Source organism: Panthera uncia, chromosome F1 (genome assembly GCF_023721935.1).
Source record: "Panthera uncia isolate 11264 chromosome F1, Puncia_PCG_1.0, whole genome shotgun sequence".
Lineage (NCBI taxonomy): Eukaryota > Metazoa > Chordata > Mammalia > Carnivora > Felidae > Panthera > Panthera uncia.
In genome coordinates this window covers 22,680,151-22,692,605 of record NC_064813.1, presented here as the reverse complement: position 1 = coordinate 22,692,605, position 12,455 = coordinate 22,680,151, and the positions used below count along the sequence as shown (strand labels likewise).

Here is a 12,455-nt window from a genome sequence, read left to right as displayed (position 1 = left end):
TGTAGGTTCTTAACACTTTTGCCCTGTATCCTTAATGATCAGACACCAGTGTACCTGGCCTGTATTATCTTAATCCCCTCAAAGATTGTGTTCTAGGAGGATGAGGGATGATCCAAGAAACATCCATTTGAAGGTCTTCGAATGTTCTGCAAAGCTCTTGTTCAAGATGCACTTCCTTATGTCATTTTGTGTCCCTTTTATAAAGATACCACAAGTTTCTAATGATATATAGACCAGAAATGTCTCTATCCAGTATTTCTTTTTTTCTTTTAAGCCTCTGGGAACTATACTTATTATTGAGCCACATACAGTGTACTAGCAGTAGACAACTGACAAATCTCTTTCTGGCAGTTTTTTGTTTGTTACTGAAAAGGCCTTATTAAAGAGTAGTCTTGGATTAATTGGCCAACTGATTGATTTTTTTTTAATCACATGAGGCACATAACCAAACATTTTTTTGTTACTTTCTAAAAGAATTATTCTTGGGGCACCTGGGTGGCTCAGTCGGTTAAGCAGCTGACTTCGGCTCAGGTCATGATCTCACGGTCTGTGAGTCTGAGCCTCGCGTCGTGCTCTGTGCTGACAGCTCAGAGCCTGGAGACTGTTTCAGATTCTGTGTCTCCCTCTTTCTCTCTCCTCCCCCCTCATCCTCTGTCTCTTTCTTCTCAAAAATAAATAAATGTTAAAAAAATTTTTTTAAATAAATAAAATAATTATTCTTTTTGAAAGGGGATTAATGTGCAGTTGTTAGTATGTTAAGGAGTGGCTAAGTAATTTTTCTTCCTAATCTTTTACATGTTGGGCAGTGGCGGGGGGGGGGCTCTTAAACCCTTTCCACTTTATGACCATCATTTGTGGAATATGCCAGGTACTTTATATGAACATGTTATTCAACTTTGCCAATGACCTTGAAAATTTTTGTCGCTTTGCAGATTTAAAAAAAAAAAAAAAAACAAAAAAAAAAAAACAAGAAATTTGGGTGTCAATCCATAATCAGTAGCTTCCAGCACTAGGATGCAAATGCAAGCTAATCCAGTTCCAAAAATCACTTACCATGCTTTCTAGCTGTCTCATTTGTTGTACCATAACATAAAGACATCCCTAAAATATAAAGTTCTTTGCCCTTATTCTTGAGGAATTTATGGTTTAGTGGATCTATTTTTCCTTCTAGGGGAGCTAGAGAATGGTGTTGGGAGCAAATGTGTGGCCCACTCAGGGGATTTGAGGGTCTTGGGAGTCTCAAGAGTTGAATGGGAAACTGTATTTGTTTTCAGTTTTTACATGAAACCTGTTCTTTGCCACATCTAATAACCTCTAATAGATTTGATTATGATTTTGTTGTACTCCCCTCAACCAGTGTAAAGATTGTAGATTAGGGCTGGGATTTAAAAAAATGACACATTAGGGGCCCGCTACGTTATTTGCCAGGTACTATTAAATGAATATTTATGTAGGAACAATGTTGTGATTAATGGTTAGGTTTCTAGACTAGTCTTCAAAAGACGAATCCATAATGTCATTAAACCTAGTATATAAATACAAACTTTCCGATACTTCATACACTTCATTAAATTCATTAGTTAAGCATAGTATGTTTTTAGTGGAAAAGCTTAGAATGGAAATTTTAGTTTCTAAGTTGGGGACTTAATGTATTTTTGTCCTGAAAAAATAATTTTTACATTCATTTTTAAAAATTTATTTTTAAAGCTTGAATCACAAGATAAGTTTTATGAATGAAATTTTGTTCAAATGATAAGTTTTTAATGGCTATATTCATTCATATTATCCTGAAAGTAAACACAATTTCTGGGGCAAGGATAGATTAATTATTATAGCAATAACCCCTTTGCCCCAGTTCTTCCCTCTCAGAGTGATGCATTGAGACCTGGATGTTCATTTGGTAGGTAAGGAACCTGAAAAATATGAATTTGGGAGCTTGTAGAGGTGTTACCCCCTTCCTGAAAGAGGAAGGGAAACCTTTGTTCCTCAGTATAAACAAAACCTCCTCAGTTACAGAAGGGGAGGATCCTAGGTTCTTAATCTTTGGAATGTAAATGAATGTGGGTAAGGGGTATGGACAGATCAGACATGTCAGAATTTATAACCCATGAATGTCTCTGTAGTCTCACACCCCCTGAGCTATCAACACATACTTCTAGGGAGGTAAATTTGTAACGTATCAATTCAGTTGTATTTAATTTTTCAACACTTCTTTTTTGAAGGACAGATTGGTTTGCTCAAATAGCCCTAACCATGCAGATACATTAAAAATATTTTCTTTATACATAGAAAATAGACCAACTGATAATTACTTCTTTTGTCTTACTTTTTCCCCATGTTAATTTGAAATGTATGTTTGGTCATGAAAATGTGAAATGTTAAGATTGCCTCATTTGAGCTCCTTTATTTAGTCATCACCACTGTTAAGTTCTTCAGCAGATATTTACTGAGTAACTACTATATGCTAGGCACAGTGCAAGGTACTGGGGGTATTGTGGTGAATAAGGTAGATAAATACCCTGCATTCAAGGAGCTTAGAGGCTGTAAGAGTGTTGTAGAGAAAAAAAGACATGAGAAAACAGCAAAGTTAGAATTTTGTTAGAACGCGTAAAGGAGCTAGCTATGGCAAAATCTTGAAGGGGAGGGGAAGAAAGCATTCTGTTCCAGATGGAAGGGATGCACTAGTAAAAAGATTCTAAAATGAGGGGTGCCTGGGTAGCTTGGTTGGTTGAGCGTTCGTCTTCCACACATCATGATCTGAGTTCGAGCCCCATGTCAGGCTTGGGCTCACTGCTGTCAGCCTGTCAGCGCAGAGCCTCCTTTGGGTCCTTTGTCCCCTTCTCTCTTCATCTCTCCTCAGCTTATGCTCTCTCTCAAAAAATAAAAGTTTTTTAAAAATTTTAAAAAAGATCCTAAAATGAGAATGAACTTGGTAAGATTGATAAAGAGAAAGGTGGCAAATATGGCTGACACATAGTGCACAGAACTCAAAATCACAAACCTACATTAGGTGTTTGGATTTTTTAAAATAGGATCATATTCTATATTTTGCCTTACAGCTTTTTAAAAAGTTACTGTTTGTTGTGTGCATATGTTGAATTCCATGTCAGTATGTGTAGCTACATAATACTGTGTGCTTTGGCTATATCCTAATTAGCCATATTCCTATTGACATATATATATATATATATATATATATATATTTCTACGATTTTTTGCTATCACAAACAATGCTGTGATCACCATTCTTGTATATATATTTATTGCATACCTGTATGAGAATTTTTGTTGGATAAATTTCCTAAGAGAACCATTATAAGGCCAAACTTAAGTGCATTAAACATTTTTGACAGATTCAGGCTGCTCTGAAGATTCAGCCAGTACAGTACAGTGTTAATATTTTGATTTGGCCAAAGAGCAGAGACCGTTCTTTTGGTATGTTCTCTTTCACTGGCATCTGTGTTTGACAGATACTGTCTTTTGATTTTACAACTATTAATTTAATTGAATTTTTTAAAAGAATAAGCAAATGAGATTAGTTTAGAGTTTAACATACATAGAGTTAACCTATGTATGTTAGAATACATATTGTATGGAAGTTCCGAGCTAATTTGTCTATTATAACACTTCTAAAGAATGTGGATAAAAGAATGATTATCACCAGTAAGTTCTTAATTGTATGTTGATTGAAAATAATAAATTTAAAAACAGGTGTGCGTTTCCATTTCAAGGCATACATTCCTAAGGCCAAATACTGTAAATCCTCTGTCCCCAAAACCATGCTGCTGTACACTTCTGGATTTGAGAATTCCTGTTTTCTGCATACTTTAACACATACTGTATTATTAGTATCTTGATATTTGTCAGTATCATAGACAAGAAATAAGGCTTATGTAGATAAGAGTGTTTTGATTTGCAGTTTAGGGATTATTAGTGAAGTTAAGCACAATTATTTTGCCTATATTGAGTTGTCTTTTAAATTGTCTTGGGAGAGGATTCAGTGTACGTTATGGATATTTGCCTGTGTTATTGATGTTGCAAATATTTTCTCCCTCTCGCTTATCAATTTAGTTTGCTTGTGATAACTTTCCTTGTTTTTGTATAGAAGTTTAAAAATTTTATGAGGTGAAACGTGAACTACTTTTAAAGTATTCTGGTATTGTGTCTTAGTAGCTTGCCTTCCTAATCTTAATTGTAGGCAGGCATTCTACCCTCATCTTATATAGATTTTTATTGTATTGTATTGTATTTTTAAATTTACATCTAAGTTAGTTAGCATATAGTACAACAGTGATTTCAGGAGTAGATTCCTTAATGCCCCTTACCCATTTAGCCCATCCCCCCTCTCACAACCTCTCCAGCAACCCTCTGTTTGTTCTCTGTATTTAAGAATCTCTTACGTTTTGTCACCCTCTCTGTTTTTATATTATTTTTGCTTCCCTTGCCTTACGTTCATCTGTTTTGTGTCTTAAATTCCTCATAATAGTGAAGTAATAAGATAATTTGTCTTTCTCTAATTTCTCTTAGCATAATACCCTCTAGTTACATCCACGTAGTTGCAAATGGCAAGATTTCATTCTTTTTGATTGCCGAGTAATACTCCATTGTATATATATACACCACATCTTCTTTATCCGTTCATCCATCGATGGACATGTGGGCTCTTTCCATACTTTGGCTATTGTTGATAGTGCTGCTGTAAACATTGGGGTGCATGTGCCCCTTCGAAATTGTAGCGCTTTTTTTTTTTAATGCTTAATCCTTTTGGAGTTTTTAATTTATTTAGGTATGTCTGATTTAATTTTTTTAATTTAAGTATTTAAATTCTTCTGACTTAAAATATCTTAAATTACATAAATTCACATATCTGTTTTGAACCCTTTGTTTTGATGCGTTAATCTGATCTTCAGACCATAGTGTTGCTTTTCATGAAACTTTAATATTAGACATAAGGAATGTCTCCCTGATTCTTTTTCAGAGTATCCTGAGTATTCTTGTACATCATTCAGGTTAATCTTAGAATCATTTTATATATTGATATTTTGGTTGGGATTGCATTACATTGGATTTATGTTTACATATATGTTTATCCAATTCATGTTCTCTTTAATATCTTTCAGTTATGTTGTAGAGTTTCGTGTTGTCAATATTTCATGAAATTTACTTCTAAATATTTTGTAGCTTTTGTTGCTCTTGTGAATGGTTGTAAATCAGATCACTAAAAAAATGCATTTCTAAATGTTTATTCCTGGTTTATAGAAATCTATGGCTTTTTTGGCTTGTTTTTCTCTATTGAAGCCAGCATGTTGCTGCCTTTTTTTTTTTTTTTTTTAATATAGTAAATTTTCATTTGATTCTGCTGGATTTTCTAGGTATTTATATTGTCTACAGCTGATACTTTTGTCAATTCCTTTTCCAGTGTCCTGCTCCCCTATTCTTTGTGTGTGTGTTGGGGGAGTGGCATATGGAGGACTTCCAGCAGAAATGCAGTCTTGTTTTTTTTTCCTGACTTTTAAAATAGGAATCTTCAAAAGTTTTAACCTTGGGGCTTCTGGTATATATATCTTCATCAAGTTAAGAGTGTTTTCATCTATTTCAGGGGCACCTGGGTGGCTCAGTTGATTCAGTTTTGGACTCTTGATTTCAGCTCATGTTATGATCTCAGGGTTCATGGGTTTGAGCCCCCATTGGGCTCTGTGCTGACAGTACGGAGTCTGCTTGGAATTCTCTGGCTGCCTCTCTCTCTGCCTCTCCCTGCTCACACTCTCTCTCTCTCAAAAAAAAGAATGTTTCCTGGGAATGCAAGCTGGTGCAGCCACTCTGGAAAACAGTATGGAGGTTCCTCAAAAAATTAAAAATAGAACTACCCTACGACCCAGCAATTGCACTACTAGGTATTTATCCAAGTGATACAGGTGTGCTGTTTCGAAGGGACACATGCACCCCAATGTTTATAGCAGCACTATCAACAACAGCCAAAGTATGGAAAGAGCCCAAATGTCCATCGATGGATGAACGGATAAAGAAGATGTGATATATATATATAGTGGAGCATTACTCGGCAATCAAAAAGAATGAAATCTTGCCATTTGCAACTACATGAATGGAACTAGAGGGTATTATGCTAAGTGACATTAGAGAAAGATAAATATCATGTGACTTCACTTATATGAGGACTTTAAGAGACAAAACAGACGAACATAAGGGAAGGGAAACAAAAATATAAAAACGGGGAAGGGGACAAAGCATAAGAGACTCATAAATATGGAGAACAAACAGGGTTACTGGAGGAGGTGTGGGAGCGGGGATGGGCTAAATGGGTAAGGGGCATTAAGGAATCTACTCCTGAAATCATAGTTGCACTACATGCTAACTAATTTGGATGTAAATTAAAAACAAATTAAGTTAAAAAAAGTATTTCCATCTATTTCTGACATATTAGAAGACTTAATTAGGAGTAGTTCAATTTATTTGATATAAAGTAGAATATAGTCTAATTTTAAAAGTATACTTGTATGTGCATTTTCTTTTTTTCCTTTTGGTTTTGTGGGAAATTTATAGCATTATCTTTATCAAAGCTAATTAAATTTTGCTTCATGAACAAGTCCCATTATTTTTTATTTTTTAAGTGTTCTTTCGATTTGCTTTATGCTTTTATAATTACTTTTCCTTTTTCTAATTTTATATTCTAATTTCTAATGCTTTTTTTCAGTTTTTATGGTTTTATTACTTAAAATTGAAGATCATAAATATTTCTGAGGGATGTTTTACTCATATATCCCATAAATTCTTAATCTCATTTGATTCTTGAGAAGGTCACCTCTCTTTAGCTCTGTAACCTCTTCTTGTTTTCCTCTTTACCAGCCACGTTGACCTTTCTTTTTTTTTCCACCATGTCTATTCTTTTTTTTTTTTTAATTTTTTTTTTCCTTAATGTTTTTATTTATTTTTGAGACAGAGAGAGACAGAGCATGAGCAGGGAAGGGGCAGAGAGAGAGGGAGACACAGAATCAGAAGCAGGACAGCATGTCTATTCTTTTGAAAGTCCTTCCTCGATCCCCCATCTTGAAAAGCCCAGGATCCTTTTTTGAATCTTTTATATAGCACTTAAGAATTATTAACTTATTTTATGTATGTTTGTTCTGCTTATTGTTGGTATTCATAGCAGCTTGTACAGTGCATGAGGTGCAATAGATAAATCAATATTTGAATGAGTGAATGAATGATTTGTAATCTTATGAAAGGATTAGGGCAGGGAGAGAGACCTACGCAGATACATAGTCCTGTTCTTAGTTAGATGAATTTGGGTAGAAATACTTAAGGAGAATTGATAATCTGTAAATTAAAATTATTTGAAAACTATCCTAGCCCTGTATAGCCCCCTGGAAAGCTTTTGTATAGGTCAGGAGTATATATACATACTCCAATTTGAAGATGCCTGGTTAAATCATGTAAGATCAGCTTTAGTAAGCAGTAATTCTTTGCTGTTATATATCATTTAAGATTCATTTTTTCCTTTCTAAACATCTTCACTTATTTAACTTCTATTAAAAAGCGGGTTCATTTCTAGGTGTAGGAGAAAGTATTAAGATATATTAAGTCAATGGAGCAGAGATGTAAGCAACTGTAATGCAACACAAGTCTAAAGCGCAGGACGTACTTTGTTTTTTTTTTTTTTTTTTTTTTTTTTTTTTTTACTTTAGTAAGTAACCATTTCCATTGGCTTCTTTCAGGAATTTTTTTCTTTATCTTTGAATTTCTGTAGTATGAAAATGATATGTCATGGTGTAGTTCTTTTGGCATTTATTCTGCTTTGTGTTCTCTGAGCTTCCTGGATCTGTGATTTGGTGTCTGACATTAATTTGGGGAAATTCTCAGTCATTATTGTTTCAATTATTTCTTCTATTCCTTTCTTTCTTTTTTCTCCTCCTGATATTCCCTTTACATGTATATCACATCTTTTGAAGTTAACCCACAGTCCTTGGATATTCTCTTCTGGGATTTTGTTGTTGTTTTTTCTTTGTTCTTTTTCAGTCTTTGAGGATTCTATTGATCTGTCATCCTCTAGCTCAGAGTTCTTGCTGGAGGCATATCCAGGTTACCAATAAGCCCATCAAAAACGTTCTTCATGTCTATAACAGTGTTTTGATCTCTAGCATTTCTTACTGGTTTTTTTCCTTAGGATTTCCATCTCTCTGTTTACATTGCCCATATGTTCTTGTATGCTATCTATTTTACTCATTAAGAGCCCTTCACGTAGTAATCATAGTAGTTTTACATTCCTGATGTGATAATTCCAGTACTGTTTTGCCATGTCTGGTTCTTATGCTTGCTTTGTCTCTTCAAATTGTGTTTTTTGCCTTTTGGTATGACTTAGAATTTTTTTCTAGATAGTCAGACATGGTGTACTGGGTACAAGGAACTGCTGTAAATAGGCCTTCAGTTATGTGGTGGTGAGATGTAGAGGGAGATGAAGGGCTTTACAGTCTTGTAGTCTCAGTCTTTTAGTGAGACTAATACTTTGGACTGTGAACTTTACCACTAGTTCTCAGTTTATTTCCTCTTCCCTCAGGTGGGACAGGATGCCTAGAATGGGCTGGGATTGGGTATTGTCCTTCCCAATCAGTCAGGTTCTGATAATATCCTAGCATGGTAGGTTCTGAATAACTCGTTTTCCCTGAGGGCGGGCCTTGTTAAGAACAGACTTCTCTGGCAAGCATAAAGGGATTTTTACTGTTTACTGTGGGAATCTGGTGAAGCTTCTGGAGGTAAATTTCATATTTTGGAGCTACCTCTATGACTGGGTCTGCCTGGAGTTTTCAACTATCAGACTTAGCTGCACTGAGTCTCTAGCAATTTAATTGTAATTCAGATTTACCTTTCTGACACTGGATCCTGTTGGAGTTTCCACTCCCGAGTTGCTCTGGTAAGCTGAGATTTCCTATATACTCTGTCTTTTCACTCTTGGGGACTGTGGTTTACCTTGCGTCTTCCCCTTGCTATGGGTCCAAGAAAAGTTGTTGATTTTTTTAGTCTTTTCAATTTTTTACTTGCTAGGGCAAAGTGGTGACTAACATGTGGAACTTGGAACTGGAAGTCTAATCTTTTTCTTGTTTTAAAAAATATAAACTTACTAAATCTTTCTGTGTAGATGCACAGGAATTTTTCATCTTTTGCATATTCTGCTCTTTGTGGGTAGTCACTCTTGAAGGTGCTGTGTTTAAAAGCTTTTGAAACCACATTGAGCCTCTGTGAAAGGATTGCATGATCTGCCTGCCATAAATGTGAACATGTGCAAAGTCAGCATGGAAGTGCCAGGTATTTGTAGTCTCTAAAAGAACATCTAAATATTGTGTTGATATTTCTTCCCCATTGGTTAGTGATGCTGCAAGCTTTCAAAATCTGCCTGTAACTAGGTCTTTTATCAGATTGAGTTTCTGTTTTTGCCAAGTTATCTTGTCGTAGCTAATAATAACTTTTCATTTGTATATTCTCTTCACAAAAGTGAGAGCCTACTTTGTGCAGGAAACATTTCTGTTTTGTTGGGGAATCTCTTATTCAGAAGTATAATTTAGGTGTGATAATTGGGGGTTGGGCCAGGTAGACCTAGATCTTTTTCTGTTGTCCTGCAAGGATCATCAGGCAGTAGTCTAGGTAGCACATTCCTGTTGCTGGAAAGAATCTCTAAGATTATTTTTTCTGACACCTCATTTCTCATCTTCACTGGCTTAATCTCTGTGCTCTGTCTTTCCAGTTTATAATTATTCCTAGGTGATCCATTCTTATTTACTCTATGTATTAGTAGTATCTGAACATAGATAATTCCCAAATAATGTTCATTAAAATCACAATTCATTCTCATCTGAAAAACAAAAACTAAGTATATTTCATATTCTTGGCTTGGGCAAGGGAGAACATCAAGACAAAAATGCAGCTTCTTACCAAATGAAAGTAAAAGAAGGGTTATATGTGTTTTGGGGGAAGGGTAGAGACTTTAGATTAAATTTAAATGACACAGTATATTGACCTAAAGCAAGAGGAGCTAATTCTCTAGAGCTTATCTGTTCAGTGACTGCCAAAAGTGGAGATTTGAGCTTCCTGTTATACATATGGATCGTGTCCTTCAGACCATGTATATGTATATGCTTCCTCTGTGTGTGTCAATTGTATCTCGAGGCCCCCGAAAATGGAATTTTTAATTCTTAGATCCCTGTTGGCCCTTCTTGGCCAGGTGACAGGAGAGGCCACTAAATATAACTTCGATCTACAGCGCTGATAAGTTCTTAAGAATTGAGATGGTGGTTTTGATGATCAGCACGATTGTATCCTTTTTTTGGTCTCAGGTTTACTTGCTGCATTATCTGGTAAGATAGCATCCCTGCGGTAGCATTTAAGACCCTAGATACCAGAGAGAACATATGCTGTGTAATACAGATAGATATACACAGAGAGACCGGAAAACTTTTCAAGGCCATGGAGATCCTAGTTTTTCCAAATACCAGGAAATTCTGCAACTACAACTAACTTGTGAATTACTTCCTGAATCTTGCTTGCCAAAGAAATACAAATATCTAAATCAGATACAATTTGGTTATATGGAGGAGAACTGCTATCTCTACAACTGAGCTTTCAGCAGAAGGCTTTTATTTTTTTTGATGGTTCCTGTTAATTTGCTGGGAGAGCTTTGGCCCTAGGTTAGCAGTTACAGGTTGGGAGATGGGATTAGGATTTGGAATTCTTAGAAATTCCTCCTGAGTAATTTTAGTTTTCTGAGACATTCATTATGTTGTAGTAGGATTTATGGTAGAGATAATGGCACATATATCTACAAGGAAACAAAAGGCTCAAGGAACGTTTGCTTGTTTGGGAGCCCACCAATTCTGGTAAATAAAATAAGTGAGAATACTGGAGGTAGACTGAGTGGGCAGCCTTGAAATAGTAAACAAAAGTCACAGCTTGCTCATATGAGAGGTTTGAACATAATTTATTTCAAATTTTTGCTTGGGCAAGGGAGAAACTTCATGTGGAGTGTGGTTTTTTGTTAAAAAGAGACAGGTATGTAGAATTTTAGTGGTTAAATATAGTTTAAATTTCGATTAAGTGCTTTTGCTTCTTAAAGCAAAGTGGAGCTAATTGCCGATTGGGTGAGTTCTTGATAGCTGTTTAAATGGTATTTGCTGGAAGTGGGAAGTTCAGCTTCCTGGATACAAATAGGTCATGTCCTTCATTGTCTGCATGCCAATATAGAATATGTGATTTAAATATGCAGGTTGTGTCTTCAAGCAGGTGTGGGATTTTTCTGTCTAATGAACCACTCTACCTCAGTGAGCCATAAATAACTGCAACTCAGTATTTGTAGCCATTCCACTTATCTTGTTCTCTTCTTTTTTCTTTTCATTTTATTTATTAAAATTTATTTATTTTAATAAGTTTTATTTATTGAAATTTATTTGCTTTAATAAACTTTATTTATTAAAATTGAGAGGGAGAGAGAATCCCAAGCAAGCTCTGCAACGCAGAGCTTGAACTCACAAACCAGGAGATCATGACCTGAGCCGAAATCAAGAGTCACTTGACTGACTGAGCCACGCAGGCATCCACACATTCCTTCTGTGTTCTCCATCTCCTTAAAGGATAGTTGTTTTCCCAAAGTCATATTGGATCCTCCTCTCTTACATCAATGTCGAATGTATCACTGAGTCTATCTAATTTTGTCTCTATGTCCATGCTTAACTGCTTTGGTTCAGATAGTTAACCAGGTTTTTGAAACAGCATCCTCACTTTTCTTACTGCTAATTGCTCTTTGTTCCTCTACCTTCTGTAACTATTACTTGAGTTTCTGTGAAACTATTTGATTGCATCACTCATTTGAAACTTCCAGTAGCTCCTGAGTACAGGCGTATTCTGTTTTCATGCCTGTCTTCATACATGGTGTTCTATTTTGTCCGGAACCCTCTTTCTTTTCTATTCCCATCTTGGTGTAGTAATCTCTTATTTTTTAAAGCTTACTCCATCTCTGCTGAAGCCTTCCCTTACTCCTTAAATTCCTTGATTCTTTTCTGAAATTCCATATTGTTTTTTTGATTCTGCTGCTTAGAATTTATCTTGTCAGATTGTAGTTTACTTATTTACATACATGATTTCCTTCTTTTTAGGCTGTGAATTCTGAGACAAGGACGTAGAGCAGTTCAGGTTGGCTAATAATAGATACCTTCTAAAAATGTTAATGCCTGGAGCCCCTTCTTTTGCCTGTTTTGGAGAGGAGTTAGTTTTCTAAGACCATCTTCCTCAGATGTATCCTAGATCCCATTCCCCTACTCAAAGACAAGCACAGAAATTGGCCTTAACGTTAAGTTTATTCGTAACCAGAGGAGAGAGGCAGAATTAATGTCAAGGTGGTGAGGAGACCTTGAAATAATGCAAATGGTGAGCAGTAGGAGGAACTAGAATATTTA

The 12,455-nt window shown here is 35.6% G+C and overlaps 1 protein-coding gene across 5 annotated transcripts in view; it reads left to right on the top strand.

Moving 5' to 3' along the window:
• RNF2 (ring finger protein 2) overlaps positions 1-12,455 on the top strand; it is a 46,538-nt gene that overhangs the window by 22,074 nt on the left and 12,009 nt on the right. The gene's annotated exons all lie outside the window — the stretch shown is intronic.